Source organism: Martes martes (assembly GCF_963455335.1).
Source record: "Martes martes genome assembly, chromosome: 10".
In the NCBI taxonomy this organism is placed as follows: Eukaryota; Metazoa; Chordata; class Mammalia; order Carnivora; family Mustelidae; genus Martes; species Martes martes.
Genome location: NC_137898.1, coordinates 16,143,944 through 16,161,437, shown reverse-complemented (window position 1 = coordinate 16,161,437; position 17,494 = coordinate 16,143,944). Strand labels below are relative to the sequence as shown.

Below are 17,494 nucleotides of genomic sequence, written 5' to 3'. Positions count from 1 at the left end.
TATAATATATACTGTTCAAAAATGTTACACCAGTTACCTCTAAAATGATGTTAAAGTCATAGGTTTTGAGTTTTTGGTGGATTTGATAACTTCTAAATAACTTTGCTTTAGTAGCATTCTGTGTTTTTAAAATATTCACCCAGGGTGACCAGAAATGGTAGTTACATCAGGTTACATAAAGGTGAAAACTGTGCTGTAGTGTCTGCATTTCATTGAGTGACATTTAATTCCTTGGTGTTGGCTAAAACAGCTCCCAGAGTATATTCCGCCTATCTTACACTCTATCTCTGTATATAAATAAAGTCTCAAGATTCTGTGAAATATGCAGATTTGTGAATCTTTGATCCATTCAACGTCTAGTCACTGAGTGTTGAAACAAATCTCTCTTGGAGCTACATTCTGTATCATCTTCTTTTGTTGAATTTTATTCACTAGATCATGTATAAAATACTGAAGTTCAAAGGAAAAGTCATGAAATATAAACAGTGTAAATATACTTGGGAGATTTATTTTTATCTTTCATTTTTCACTTGCCATCACAAATTTAGATTAATTTAAAACAATTTTTGTTTAGCTTGTAAAATGTAAATAGGAGAAATGAAAAAAATTGGCTCTTTAATTTTTTACAAATTGAATCCATTGACAGATTATTTGCTACACTGTTTCCAACATTATTTGCTTTTAAAGTGCCTGATAATATTTTAGTTTGAAATGTGAAATTGATAGTGTTTGTCCACAGGGCAAGGAAGATAATTCTTTATTTCTATTAATTTTTTTTAGAGAGAGAGAGGTGGGGTTAGAGGCAGAGGGAGAGGGAGAGAATCTCAAGCAGCTCCACAGCCGGCACAGAGCCTAATACAGGGCTCTATCTCATGACCCTGAGATTGTGACCTGAGCCAACATCAAGAGTTGGACATTTAACCAACTGAGGCACCCTGGCACTCCACAAACTGATATATTTTTAATAAATTTTCATTCCTGAGGATAAACTCCCAAATAAAACAGAATTTGCCCAGATCATCCTGAAAGAAAAAGAGTTTCACCTATGGATAAACATGTGCATTTTAAAGTGTGCAAAATTTTCAAATCATGTAAATTATAGTCCTTTTCTTATGTAATTAATACAACTAATAATAATAAAATTATTTCTTTAACATCAACCTAACATTTGATTATTCCATCATCATGGATGGTACTGTTGAAAATGACATCATTGGGACACCTGGGTGGCTCAGTCGTTAAGCATCTGCCTTCAGCTCAGGTCATGATCCCACCGTCCTGGGATCAAGTCCCACATCGGGCTCCCCTGTTTGGTGGGGAACCTGCTTCTCCCTCTCCCTCTACTCCTGCCCCTGCTTGTGCACTCACTCTCTCTCTCTCTCAAAAAAACAAATAAATAAAATCTTAGAAAAAAAAATGACATCATTTTTCCTGTTATAGAATTATTTACAATAGATTTCTAAAATAAAAGAAATAAAAAAGAAGCATAAATCTAGGTATCAGGAATAAATAATATGTACTCAATTATATCAATTTGCTTTTTGGTAAATTTTATAGTATTGTTGTCATGCTGCTATTTTTTATGCAGATTCCTATTTTTTTTCTTTTCAGATATTTAACCCATCAGTTTATAATCTATGCCGGTCTGAAACACATGGAGAGCCAGAGGAATGTCTCAGAATTCATTCTCTTGGGACTTTCGTATGACCAGGACATGCAAATATTTTGCTTTGCGCTCTTCTTATTCTGTTATGTTGCCCTGTTGGCAGGAAACCTTCTGATCCTTGTCTCCATTCAATGCAGCCCTCTTTTGCACCAACCCATGTACTCCTTCTTCAGCCACTTATCCTCTATGGACATCTGCTATACCTCTAGCATTACACCTAAATTCATTGCTGACCTGCTAGTGGAAAGAAAAACCATCTCCTATGGTAGCTGCATGTTGCAGGTCTTTACAATGCACTTCTTTGGAACGACTGAAGTTTTAATCCTTACAGTCATGGCCTTTGATCGCTACGTTGCCATCTGCAAACCTCTCCACTACCTGTTTATCATGAACAGGACAAGGTGCCATCTCCTAGTCTTGGCTGCATGGGCTGGTGGGGCTGTCCACTCCTTTCCTCAATTTCTTATGGTAATCAGGTTGCCCTTCTGTGGCCCTAATGAGATTGATCACTATTTTTGTGATATTTTTCCTTTGCTAAAGGTGGCCTGTACTGATACCTACATCACTGGTGTCCTTATGGTTGTCAATTCAGGACTGGTTACCTTAGTGACATTTGCGGTTTTGTTTTTTTCTTATATTATTATATTATTCAGTTTAAGACATCACTCAGCTGAAGGAAGACGCAAAGCCCTCTCTACCTGTGGGTCTCATATCACTGTGATAGCTTTATTTTTTGGGCCTTCAATTTTTGCCTACCTTCGACCTCCAACCACTTTCTCTGAAGATAAAATATTTGCTCTGTTTCACACCATCATTGCTCCTATCCAATCTCTTAATCTATACACTGAGAAATACAGAGATGAAACAGGCCATGAGAAATACTTGGTGTGAAACATCAGGGCTCAACATCTTTTTAGCAAAACAAAGGGCCAGCTAGACCTACATAGGAGAGGGAGGAAACCATTTCAAAGTGTACTTACTTAACTGATATCACGTTTATGAGTGACAGAAATTGGGACTTAAGAGTTTAATAATAACTAGAGAGAAATATTAATTTAATCATACAAAAATAAGTATAAAACATTGTTAATTTTGTAGACTTTGAGATGGTAAGAACAAGTTTACAGGCACAAAATCAGTTATATGCATAGTTAAGACAATGTTATATAAGCTGTGAATTGTGATGGAAAAATAAAATTTTAATAATTTTGTATTAGAAATTTCAGGTTTTGTGGCTAGACCACATGAGGAAACATTCTGTATAGCAATGGAGTTGTTAAAATTAATTATTTTAGGGTCACTTGGGTGCCTCAGTGGGTTAAAGCCTCTGCCTTCGGCTCAGGTCATGATTTCAGGTTCCTGGGATCGAGCCCTACATGGGGCTCTTGGCTCAGTGGGGAGCCTGCTTCCTTCCTCTCTCTTTGCCTACTTGTGATCTCTGTCTGTCAATAAGTAAATTTAAAAAAAAAAAAAAAAAGGAAATGGCAAATCATCTTAGTACGTAACATGAAGAGGAGATGCATGAAAAATAATTCCTAGAAAAACCTGAAAAAATTTAATCCAATTTCAGCTTTGTGTTTGGGTTCCCATTTGTCTGGACATTTCTCTCTGCCCAAACACTTGTGTTTTCTCAGAGGAATGATTGGATTGCTTCCAGAGTTTGATGGACTTCAGTATTCCTGCCCCAGTACGAAGGCAAAATCCAAGAAAAAACATAGAGGAAGTAGTGTCTGTCTGTGGATGCCAGGATCCTGTTTGGATGTTTCGACTCTTAGAACTTTTTATATATATAACTAATACTTTTTTTTGAGCGATGAAAAACTGAAATGCCAGGGGGAGAATTCTGCCCATTCCATAGAATTTCCTCCTACTGGTTATTTATTCATAGGTCTGTTTGCTCTAGTTTAATGTAACTATATTTCCAAAAAGTATTTGGATTATTTTTAAGTATAAAGAACTAATATGTATATGTGTACCTTTGTGTGTGTGTGATTGAATCTTTGTGTGTGGGGGGGTCCTTGAGGTTCTCAAGGACAAGTCAGAAGGAATAACCACTGGAAAGAATGTTATGCAACAAAAGAACAACCTTTTATTATCTTTGATTTTTTCTCATGATCCACAATATTTTGAGAGAAAATATATGAACATATTATATAATAAGCCCACAAAAAATGTTCCAAACTAAAATTATTTATCTTCTTGCCAGATGTTCTTTCTAGGATTCATTTTCCAGCCTACTCTAATTTTTTTAAAGATTTTTTTTTTCTTTCATTCATTTGAGAGAGATGGAAAGAGAACACCAGCAGGAGGAGGGCTAAAGGGAGAAGGGGAAGCAGACTGCCTGCTGAGCATGGTGCCTGACTTGGGGCTTGATCCCAGGATCCCAGGAACAGGACCTGAGACTAAGGTGGACACTACCAAATGAACCACCCAGGTGCCCCACAACGTCTACTATCTTCAAATTATCAGTCAGGTAAGTACATAGAAGAATTTCATAGGATGTTTTGCTCTGCATGTGAGTTTAAACATAGAATATTTAAGAAATATTTAAGATTGTAAATGTGTAGTTTAAGAAATCCTAGCCATGTCTACTGGGATTTATTCCTAATTTAAAATACATCATCACAAGGAGAGACAAGATGGTGGGGTAGTAGGAGGAAGCACCATTTCAACCTGTACCCTAACATGAGCTGGTTACCTACCAAAGAACTCTGATCACCCATGAAATCAGTCTGAGATTAGAATTATACACTTCTGCATCTCTGCGGGGGCAGAAGATGCCAGTGAGCAGGTAAAGTAGAGTGGGAACATCAGACTGATATCAGAAGATAAACAAAACAAAACAATGGGTCGCTTCTGGGAGCCACCAGAAGCAACCCATTGAAAACTAATATCCCATTATGGGAGTGCCCTGTGATTGGGGACCAGCATTAACTTGGAGTCTGGTTGAAAGCACTCAAAAAGAGCAAAGGATCGTCGGGGGGAACTGTGGGAATTGGGGTGGTTAGGGACAGGGGCTTAAGTCCCCTGACCCAGGACAGCCACTGCTGGTGCTGAGCCAGAGAGATTATGGTGAAGAAACCTGGTGTTGGCCCCTGAGCCGCCAGCACACCTGAGAATGTCTGGGTGGCGGCTCCTATGAGGGTGAGGGAGCCTCACCAGCCTGCAGAACCACAGCCTTTTGCACTCTCCATGCGCGTGCCGTGCTACCAGAGTCTGAGTCCTGCCCCACACCCTCCTCTGAGAAAGGTGCATGCAGGCGCCAGCCCAGCGCTCTCGGTCCCGGAGAGTCTGAGCACTCCCAGCCCAGGCCAGCGGGAAAATCTCAGTGTGCTATCGCTGTTTGGACCTCTCTGGCAGTCTGGAGCTGCCCAGACAGCCACGGTTATGTGGTTTTCCATACAAGTGGGAGTTCCTGTGACCCCAGAGACCATGACTGGGAATGTGCTCTGCCAGTGGCTGAGGGGGAATTTATGTGCTCTGGAGCACCCAGAGGGGAACAGACTGAGGCTTCTCTCTGAGAGGGAGGTCAGGGGGGCAGTTTGCTTTCCTCTAAACCTCCAAAAACCATCAAAAGCTGCCAAGGCAAGAAATAACAAAAACAACAACAACAAAAAAAAACTCCAGAAAACAAAAGCCTGAAAAACTGGTTTCCTCAGAGCCCACCTCCTTAATGGGGATAGGAGTACTTAACTCTAGCAAGACTGCCTGAAAACCCATGCAGCAGGCCCCTCCCCCAGTAAGCCAGACAAAGAAAAAAAAAAAAAAAGAAGAAAAGAAAAGAGGACAACCACCAATACTTCATAGATACAACTTTTATTTTTAATTCGTTCCCACTATTCTGGATCCTTTTTTTTTTTTTTTTAATATATATAACTTTTTAACCTACTTACCATCACAGTGAGATGTCCAGTACATCAAATTCCATAATAACCTTTTAACCTGAACTTTATGATACATATAACTGTGTTTTTTCTTTGCTTTTCTATTTTTCAAATTTTTATATTTTAGTTTAGTTTAGTTTAGTTTATTCATATAGAGTTAAGTTTCAAAGTAATAATCCCCTTTCCTCAATCAATGCTACCCCTATAGGTAAACCAGTTTTTAAACCCCTTTATCTTAGGAAAGTTAAGTCCTTTAACAAAGATATCAGGATAACATCCAGGAAGAATCAAAATAACCTTCTTCGCCCACACTGAGAATTTATAACCACTCTCCCATCTTTTTTCTTCTGTCAGTGTTTCTGTGTATTGGTTTTTGTCCCGGTAGTATATAAATCTTATCCTTGGGGTTCTTTTTGACGAGGTTCTTTTTTTATTATTATTTACTTATTTACTTATTTATTTATTTACTTTCTCTTGTCATCTAATTTGTTGGTCTTTTTGTTTGTCTGTTTTCTTTTTGACGAGGTTATTTTTGTTTGTTTTTATTTATTTTATTTCTCTTCTCATCTACTTTTGTCCATCTTTTTGTTTGTCTGTTTTTGTTTGTATACTTCATAAGTCTTCCCTGGGGCCTATTTGGGCTGGGCCTTCTCTTTTATTTTATCTTTCTTTCTTTCTTTTTTTTTTTTTTTTTTTCCTCTCTCTCTCTCTCTCTTTTTTTTTTTTTTCTTTTCTCTTTCTTTTGGGTGGGGCCTCTTGATTTCTCTGAAACATTCCAGGGTGCACCTTGCCTGAACCATGGTCAATACATTCAGCTGCACATCCGTTCAGCCATCTCTCCCCAAAATGACAAGAGGAGTGTTAGGTCCATATTAAATGAAATGAGACTGAGACAAAGCAAAAGTTATTTAAAGCTTTATTTTGTGATAAGTATTAGAAATCAGATTGATCGGCCAGGGGAATGAGACTGAAACAAAGTTAAAGTTATGCAAAGCTCTATTCTATGCCACGCATTAGAAGTCAGACTGACCGGCCAGGGCCGTCTCCGAAGAGAGCGACCACCCCCAGCTTACAGGCTCAAGAATTGACTGACTGACTGGTCAGAGTCCTCTCTGAAGAGAGTGACCCCTCCCAATCTTACAGGCTACCTTTTATTGGGTGAAACTGTAACCCATATCTTGGTATCTCAACCCACCAAGATTGTGTGTCTATTCTGATTGGCTAGTTCCATCCAGTCTAGTGACGTGTTATTCAAGATTACCCCATACCAGGAACTGTTACAAACAGTACTTTCTGGGAAGGCTTAGTCAGTTAACATATTTAGTGTGAATAATAAGATCATCATCCTTCCCAAGATGGAATCATTTTGCTTTGGGCAAGACCTTCATACTATTACAAACAGTATTTTGTACTGATTAGATGTCTAAATATGCCCTGACTCGTCCTTGTATTCTGGGCTCTGTTATCAGGAACTAGCTGACTACATTTTACTGGTTTCCCGGACTTGTTTCAAAGTAAGTTTCTCTAGAGGGGGGTGGGGGAGAGTCAGTTTAAGTTTACTGCACAAACAACAAAATGGCTATTTACCCAAGATGGAGTTGCTCTGGCTAAATAGAACCTTACAGGAGGAATGCCCAACTGAAAAGAAATTCAGAGACTGGGCTTTCTGCAACAGAGCTATTGAATATGGACTTAGACAGTATGTCGGAAAGGGAATTCAGGTTAATAATTATCCAGACAATAGCTAGGTTGGAGAAAGCCATGGATGACAAAATGGACCTCATTAAGGCAGAAGTGAAAGTCACCAGGGATGATGTTCACAATGTTCTCAATGAGTTCCAATCTAATCTATATTCTCTAAAAACTAAGGTAACTGAGGCAGAAGATAGAATTAGTGATTTGGAGGACAGACAGATAGAGAAAAAGGGTCAGGAGGAAGCCTGGAACAAACAGCTAAGGAGCCACGAAAACAGAATTATGGAAATGAATGACACCATGAAACATTCCAATGTCAGAATTCTTGGAATCCCTGAGGGGGGAGGAGAAAGAAAGAAGACTAGAAGATATAGTTGAACAAATTCTCCATGAAAAATTTCCCAATCTCACAAATGGAACCCACGTTCTTGTACTAGAGGCAGAGTGGTCTCCCCCCAAGATCATCATATCTAGAAAGATCATATCAAGGAAACTGATAGTGAAAATGATGAATCATAATAGTAGACAGGAGCTCTTGAAAGCAGCTAGGGCAAAAAAATACCTTATGTACAGAGGAAAGTCCATTAGAATAACATCAGACCTGTCCACAGAAACCTGGCTGGCAAGAAAGGGCTGGAAATATGTATTTGGGGCACTAAATGAGAAGAACATGCAACCAAGAATACTTTATCCAGCAAGACTGACATTCAAAATGGATAGAGAGATAAGGAGCTTCCAAGACTGGCAAGGTTTAAAAGAGTTTGCAAGCACCCAGCCAACACTGCAGGAAATATTAAGGGGGGTTTCGATAAAAGAAGAAAAATCCTAAGAATATCATTGAACAGAAACATATGGGGAAAATCTATAGAAACAAAGACTTCACAGGTAACACGATGTCAATAAAAACGTATCTATCAATAATCACTCTCAACGTGAATGGCCTAAATGCGTGCATAAAGTGACACAGGGTTGCAGACTGGATAAAATGACAGGAATCATCCATATGTTGTCTACAAGAGACCCATTTCGAACCTATGTATACACCCAGACTGAAAGTGAAGGGATGGAGAAGAATCTTTCATGCCAATGAGCCTCAAAAGAAGGCTGGGGTAGCGATTCTCATATCACATAAGTCAGATTTTAAACTAAAGACTGTAGTCAGAGATACAGAAGGACACTACATAATTCTTAAAGGGTCTATCCACCAGGAAGATCTAACAATTATAAATATTTATGTCCCCAGTATGGGAGCAGCCAATTACATAAGAAAATTGTTAATCAAGATAAAGAGTCATATTGATATGAATACATTATTCATAGGAGATCTTAACATGCCTCTCTCAGTAATAGACAGATCACCCAAGCAGAAAATCAATAAAGGGACAAGAGAATTGAATGACACATTGGACCAGATGGACCTTATAGATATATACAGAACATTCCACCCTAAAACAACAGAAAATTCATTCTTCTCAAGTGCACATGGAACCTTCTCCAGAATAGACGACATACTGGGCCACAAATCAGGGCTCAACCGATACCAAAAGACTGAGATTATTCCCTGCATATTCTCAGACCACAATGCTTTGAAACTGGAGCTCAATCACAAGGAAAAGTTTGGAAGGAACTCAAACACTTGGAAGCTAAAGATCACCTTACTTAAGAATGCTTGGATCAACCAGGAGATCAAAGAAGACCTTAAACAATTCATGGAAACCAATGAGAATGAAGACACTTCACTCCAAAACCTATGGGATACAGCAAAGGCGGTCCTAAGGGGGAAATTCATAGCCATCCAAGCCTCCCTCAAAAAAATTGAAAAATCCAGAATACACCAGCTGTCTCTACACCTTAAAGAACTGGAGAATCAACAACAAATCAAACCAACTCCACACACAAGAAGGTAAATAATCAAGATTAGAGCAGAGATCAATGAAGTAGAAACTAGAAATACAGTAGAACGTATCAATGAAACTAGAAGCTGATTTTTTGAAAGAATCAATAAGATCGATAAACCATTGGCCAGACTAATCCAAAAAAAAAAAAAGAAAGAAGACTCAAATTAATAAATATGAATGAAAAAGGAGAGATCACAACTAACACCAAGGAAATAGAAACAATCATCAGAAGTTATTATCAACAGTTATATGCCAATAAGTTAAGCAACCTAGATGAAATGGATGCATTCCTGGAAAACGATAAACTCCCAAAATTGAACCAGGAAGAAATTGACAACCTGAATAGACTGATTTCTAGTAACGAGATTGAAGCAGTGATCAAAAACCTCCCAAAAAACAAGAGTCCAGGACCTGACGGATACCCTGGGGAATTCTACCAAACTTTCAAAGAAGAAATAACACCTATTCTCCTGAAGCTGTTTCAAAAAATTGGAACAGAAGGAAAACTTCCAGACTCTTTTTATGAAGCCTTCATTACCCCGATCTCCAAACAGGCAAAGATCACACCAAAAAGGAGAATTTCAGAACAATATCTCTGATGAATATGGATGCTAAGATTCTCAACAAGATCCTAGCAAACAGGATCCAACAGCACATTAAAAAGATTATCCACCATGACCAGGTGGGATTCATCTCTGGGTTACAAGGATGGTTCAGCATTCATAAATCAATCAATGTGATAGGACAAATCAATAAAAGAAGAGAGAAGAACCACATGGTCCTCTCAATTGATGCAGAAAAAGCATTTGACAAAATCCAGCATCTGTTCCTGATTTTAACACTTCAAAGTATAGGGATAGAGGGAATATTCCTCAACTTCATAAAATCTATCTATGAAAACCCACAACAAATATCATCCTCAATGGGAAAAAGCTCACAGCCTTCCCATTGAGATCAGGAACATGACAAGGATGCCCACTCTCACCACTCTTATTCAACATAGTATTAGAAGTCCTAGCAACAGCAATCAGACAACAAAGAGAAATAAAAGGTATCCAAATTGGCAATGAAGAAGTAAAACTCTCTCTCTTCACAGATGACATGATACTTTATATGGAAAACCCAAAAGACTCCACCCCCAAACTACTAGAACTCATATAGCAATTCAGTAATGTGGCAGGATACAAAGTCAATGTACTTTGTGGCTTTCTTATACACTAACAATGAAAATACAGAAAGGGAAATTAGAGAATCGATTCCATTTACTATAGCACCAAGAACCATAAGATACCTGGGAATAAACCTAACCAAAGAGGTAAAGGATCTGTACTCGAGGAACTAGAGAACACTCATGAAAGAAATCGAAGAAGACACAAAAAGATGGAAGACCATTCCATGCTCTTGGATCAGAAGAATAAACATTGTTAAAATGTCTATTCTGCCTAGAGCAATCTATACTTTCAATGTCATTCTGATCAAAATTCCACCAGTATTTTTCAAAGAGCTAGAGGAAATAATCCTAAAATTTGTATGGAATCAGAAGAGACCCCGAATTTCTAAGGAAATGTTGAAAAAGGAAAACAAAACTGGGGGCATCATGTTACCTGACTTCAAGCTTTATTGCAAAGCTGTGATCACCAAGACAGCATGGTACTGGCATAAAAACTGACACAGAGACCAGTGGAACAGAGTGGAAAGCCCAGATATGGACCCTCAACTCTATGGTCAAATAATCTTCGACAGAGCAGAAAAAATATACAGTGGAAAAGACAGTGTCTTCAATAAATGGTGCTGGGAAAATTGGACAGCTATATGTAGAAGAATGAAACTCAACCATTCTCTTACACCTTACACAAAGATAAACTCGAAATGGATAAAAGATCTCAACATGAGACGGAATCTATCAGAATCCTAGAGAACATAGATAGTAACCTCTTCGATATCAGCCACAGCAATTTCTTTCAAGATATGTCTCCAAAGTCAAAGGAAACAAAAGCGAAAATGAACCTTTGGGACTTAAGATCAAAAGCTTTGGCACAACAAAGGAAACAGTCAACAAAACAAAGAGGCAACCCACAGAATGGGAGAAGATATTTGCAAATGGCAGTACAGACAAAAGGTTGATATCCAGGATCTACAAAGAACTTCTTAAACTCAACACAGACAAAACAGATAATCATGTCAAAAAATGGGCAGAAAACATGAACAGACACTTCTCCAATGAAGACATACGAATGGCTATCACACACATGAAAAAATTAAGGGAAATTCAAATTAAAACCACATTGAGATATCACCTTACACCAGTTAGAATGGGCAAAATTAGCAAGACAGGAAACAACGTGTGTTGGAGAGGATGTGGAGAAAGGGGAACCCTCTTATACTGTTGGGTGGGAATGCAAGTTGGTGCAGCCACTTTCAAAAACAATGTGGAGATTCCTTAAGAAACTAAAAATAGAGCTTCCATATGATCCTGCAATTGCACTACTGAGTATTTACCCCAAAGATACAGACGTAGTGAAAAGAAGGGCCATCTGTACCCCAATGTTTATAGCAGCAATGGCCACGGTAGCCAAACTGTGGAAAGAACCAAGACGCCCTCAAAGGACGAACGGATAAGGAAGATGTGGTCCATATACACTATGGAATATTATGCTTCCATCAGAAAGGATGAATACCCAACTTTTGTAGCAACATGGATGGGACTGGAAGAGATTATGCTGAGTGAAATAAGTCAAGCAGAGAGAGTCAATTATAATATGATTTCACTTATTTGTGGAGCACAAGAAATAACATGGGGGACATGGGGTAGATGGAGAGGAGAAGGGAGTTGAGAGAATTTGGAAGGGGAGATGAACCATGAAAGACTATGGACTATGAAAAACAATCTGAGGGTTTTGAAGGGACGAGGGGTGGGAGGTCGGGGGAGCCTGGTGGTGGGTATTATGGAGGGTGCATATTGCATGGAACACTAGGTGTGGTGCATAAACAATGAATTCTGTTACACTGAAAATAAATTTAAAAAGGGAATATACATTCATAATAAGAAAACCCATGTACAAAAGAACATAATAAAGAATCCAGAAATAGAATCACAAAATAAATAAATAAATAAATAAATAATAAAAAATAAAAAAAAATTAAGAACGGTGGAAAAGTATATGGAAAATAATGATGAGCTACAGAGTATTCAGCAGTTAATCTTAGTTAAAGACTATTGGAAAGCTTTAGGGAGGTTGAGTTCATTGACCTATTCCTACTCATTGCAAGCGATGCTGAAACTTTGTTAATAAGGTGGAAATAACGTTAATGTTCAGATACAGTTATTGACCTAAAACAATTTGGTTTTAAAAGAATTGTTATACAAGAAAACTGCAAACAATTTAAAAGCAGAATTCACTTGACTAATCCAAATCTTTGATTTTAAAAAGAAGAAACTCAAAACAAGAGATCTAAACATTTTTTCAAGATGGGGAAATTATACACTGTGAATGATGGGACAAGGGAATCCTGATTTCCCCCTCAATTTTGAACGAATTTTATGGGAGAGAGCTGAGAGGGATGATGATGAGTGTCATGAAGAAAATATGAAAAGTCTATTCTGAGCCCTCATCTGAGTAGAAAAGAACATGCAAGATAAGATGATGGATGGACATCCATTCTGTCTTCCTGAATATTTATGGAAATAAAGATATATGGACTATTTAACATTATTGTCTGGAATTTTCTCGTCCTAAAACATTTTAAATAATTTTCCTTCAATTTACCAACATGTAAATAGCTTAAATCAAGATTCTTCCTGTTTCTAGACGATCATTGGCATTGAATCCACTATAGTGCTACTTATCCATCTCACCCTGTAACCTGAGGGGTCATTACACATGATCGCTGCAGAGAGCAGATGTAAACGGGAAAAAGAGAATTCCTGTCATAGAAATAACATTTTGATGGGAGAGATAGTATGAACCCCTCTTAGGTAGAAACTTAAGTCACAGGTGACACATAAAAAACATCAGGCAACCACTGAACCAGTGGTTAAAAGAGCACAACACAGGAAGAGGGAGATACATGGAGGCGTCTTAAGGAAACCGACCAGTGCCGTCCTTGAGTGAATTCCTTCATCTCTCTAAACTTCATTTTACTCCTTTTACAATGAAGATATCATTACAAAATTCAGATTTTTAACGAGGAATACATGAAGTAATATGAAATAGCCAGAGATGTGTGTGGTTCAAAACTGTCATTTTTCTTTCATAATCTTTCCTTTCTGGGTGATTCCTTTAGGACCACAGACTGCCATGCGTGCACACACCCACAATCAATGGGGAAATGAAGGAAATAAGAAAGAACATTCATAACAGGGATTTAGCAAATGTGATCATGGGAAACTCCAATTTAAAATCTGTTACAGAAACTCTTTTAATGTCGTTGATAATTGGTTATTTTAGCATGTTTTTTAACACTGATCCCTAGTCTAATAATTTCTCTACAAAAGGCACCCAAATGGTTTCTTATTTTTGGCATTATTGAATAAAATTATGTGTATCTTTTGGATTATGCTGTTCATAAAAGAGTAGAAGCTTTATATATAATTATATATATATATATATGTGTGTGTATATACATTCAAGAGAATTATATATAAAGATACACACACACACACACATACACGTGTATGTATATATAATTCTCTTGAAATATAATTCAAACACTTGGAAGCTAAAGACCACCCTGCTTAAGAATGTTTGTGGAGCATAATCAATAACACGGAGGACATGGGGAGATGGAGAGGAGAAGGGAGTTGAGGGAAATTGGAGGGGGAGATGAGCCATGGAGACTATGGACTTTGAAAAATAATCTGAGGGTTTTGAAGAGGCGGGAGGTGGGAAGTTGGGTGAACCCGGTAGTGGGTATTATGGAGGGCACGTATTGCATGGAGCACTGGGTGTGGTGCATAAACAATGAATTCTGGTACACTGAAAATAAATTTAAAAAATAAAAAAATTTAAAAAAAGAATGTTTAAATCAACCAGGAAATCAAAGAAGAACTAAAACAATTCATGAAAACCAATGAGAATGAAGACACTTTGGTCCAAAACCTATGGGATATGGCAAAGGTGTTCTAAGGGGGAAATAATTAGCCATCCAAGCCTCCCTCAAAAAAAATGGAAAAATCTAGAATACACCAGGTCTCTTCTCACCTTAAGCAACTGGAAAATCAACAATAAATTAAACCAACCCCCTACACAAGAGGGGGAATAATCAAGATTAGATCAGAGGTCAATGAGATAGAAACTAGAAATACAGTACAACACATCAATGAAACCAGAAGCTGGTTTTGTGAAATAATCAAGAAGATCAATAAACCACTGGCTAAACAAAGAAAAGAGAGAGGACCCAAATTAATAAAATTATGAATGGAAAGGGAGAGATCACAACTAACACCAAGGAAATAGAAACAATCATCAGAAATTATTATCTACAGTTACATGCTAATAAGTTAAGCAATCTAGAAGAAATGAATGCATTCCTGGAAAACTATAAACTTCCAAAACTGATACAGAAAGACATTGACAACCTGAATAGACCAATATCTAGTAATGAGATTGAAGCAGTGATCAAAAATCTCCCAAAAAACAAGAGCCCACGACCTCTAAGCTCTTACATGTAAATAGAAGTTTCTACCACAATTTCAAACTTTAGTGTAACATAATCTCCATACATCAGAAAGTAAAAACACTTAGTGTAACAGAATGTAGGATGCTCAGGTGACACTAGTCTATTTAGGATGGCAGATGTTTTGAAATAGAAGAGAGTTTTCATTATTGTACATATTCAAGCTTAAACTACTCTGTTTCATAATAGTCATATGGAAGACGGCCTGTATTCAAGATCTGTGGTCACAGTGAAATTCAGTGCCAACTTAAATATGGATTATCTAACTCTACAATTTTCCTCTCCCCAAAGGAGAATTGCATTTATAAATAATGTGCCATTAAGTCTAAAGTACGGTAAAACACTTCTATAGTAATCAAATTGTCATACACTGCAAGAGAAGTTATACGCTTTAGAATGAAATTACATCGAATACATATAAAGAACACACAAGCAGCCTAGCACATGTGTGGTGGGACCCTTCCCAAACCAAGGTGACAAGGGTAATTCACTTAATCATAAGGTCTGAGTGGCTGTCTGGTTAGATTTGGGACTGCATCAGGAAGCATTCCGTCTGCACATACTCACTCTGCCAGTTTGTGTCTAGTACCAAAACCTGGAGTCAAATGCAGAGAGTTACAGTCCCAGAATTCAAACACATCCAGATGAATTCTCTGCAAATATTTTGACAATCTCAACATGTCCTAAGGTTTCTACAGCTTATAAGGTTAGTGGCCTTCTAATATTCACTAAGTCTTAGTGATGCAAGAAGTGGATCTTCATCCCTCAGGGAAGTAGCCCAGGAATGTCGAAAGTTGGTTAAACTGCTTAATAATAGTTCAGAAGAAAAAGTAAGAAAAGCGATTTTATATTCCTACAAATGCTTACACAGTTTTGAGTCCTAGGAAAGATCCATTTATTTTATGCCTATCATTGAACACAATTTGACTCCGAGGAACAGAATAAAACTTAATTGGTAATGATAGGAATTAATAGGTCTGTGAAATCTTTCTGTAATTATATTCCCAAAGGCATTTCTAGACAGGTCATGGTCCAAGTGTTGCAAATCCACCATCAACAGTAATGTGCTTGATGATCTTGGGTATAAACTTTCTACATTTGCCTAACTGGAAAAAATAAATGTCTCTTTTTCCCTAAAGGCGAAAAGGCTATAGTGTGACTGCAATGTGCTCTTCCAGCTTTCGGAAAGGAAGGAAACTGTAGCCTATAGTAGTATCAGGTTTGGGTTCAGGAACTCTAAGATGAAGTAGTAGAGGGAACACAAAAGATGGCGACATAGTGTCCTTTTTCCTTCCTTTCTTTCTTTCTTTTCTTTTTTCTTTTCTTTTTTTTTTTTTTAATTGTCAAGATCTTTGGTGCACATGTTAGGTAGATAAATAAAATCAATGACTTGTGATACCATAATTGTAATGAACTTATTATTGATAAATGGGCTGTTGAAAAATGGGAGACAAGAAAAGAAAGGAATAAAGAACACTTCTTCATTATGTGGGAGAGAGGAAAAGCAAAAATTATATGGGAAAATCAGAAGAAGGAAGCAAAGTATAGCAAAGGCTTTTTTAATTTATTTTTTGTTTTTATTTTTTACATTTAAAATGCAATTTATTCAAGAACTTAAAAAATGTAATCGCTCTATTTGATTACTTAGAAGCAATCACTTATGTGTATCACACAAATGCATCTGGTCAACATTTAGTGTTTTTCAGAGAGGATGATATATATATATATATATATATATATTTTATTTGTGTCTCCATAATAAAACTGACAATGTAATGAAAGATATATTGTTGTTTACAGTGGTTTACCCTCACACAGTACTTTCCAGTTTTCTTTTAAAATTTAAATTCAATTAGCTATGGTATAGAACAACATTAGTTCTTGATGTAATGTTCAATGATTCATTAGTTGAATATAACACTCAGTGCTCATCACATCATGAGCCTTCTTAATGTGTATCCCATCTCGTTTGTTCTCTGCTCACTGACTATTCACAGGTGGTTTAGACTCAGCCTCATCTGCCTGATGATAAGATGACCACAGTGATATGAGACCCACAGGTGGAGAGGGCTTTGTATCTTCCCTCAGCTGAGTGATGTCTTAGACTGAATAAAATAATGACATAAGAAACAAACAAGACAACAAAGGTAACTAAGGTGACCATACCTGAATTGGCAACCACAAGGATCCCAGTGATGTAGGTATCAGTGCAGGCAACTTTCAGCAGAGGGAAGGTATCACAAAAGTAGTGATCAATTTCATTAGGATCACAAAACAGCAATTGGATTGTGAACAGTAATTGAAAAGAATGGAGAGCCCCACCAGCCCAAGCAGCCAAGACCAGGAGATGGCACCTTGTCCTGTCCATGATAATCACATAGTGGAGAGGCAACGTAGCAATCAAAGGCCATGACTATGAGAAAAAAGATCTCAGGACTCCCAAAGAAGTGCATGGTAAATAGTTGTAACATGTAATTACCATAGGAGATGGATTTTGTCTCCCCTAGTAGGTCACCAATGAATTTGGGTGTGACAGCAGAGGTATAGCAGATGTCCACAGAAGATAAGTGGCTGAGGAAGTAGTACATGGGTTGGTGAAAAAGAGGACTCCATCAAATGGAGACAAGGATCAGTTTTCCTGCCAACAGGGCAACATAACAGAATAAGAAGAGGTA

At 37.6% G+C, this 17,494-nt stretch overlaps 1 pseudogene across 1 annotated transcript; it reads left to right on the top strand.

The window, feature by feature from the left end:
* The first annotated feature begins 1,651 nt into the window (after positions 1-1,651).
* Positions 1,652-2,603, top strand: LOC308350751 (olfactory receptor 4P4-like; annotated as a pseudogene). The gene has a single exon. The product of its transcript is annotated as an olfactory receptor 4P4-like (transcript).
* The last annotated feature ends 14,891 nt before the right edge of the window (positions 2,604-17,494 follow it).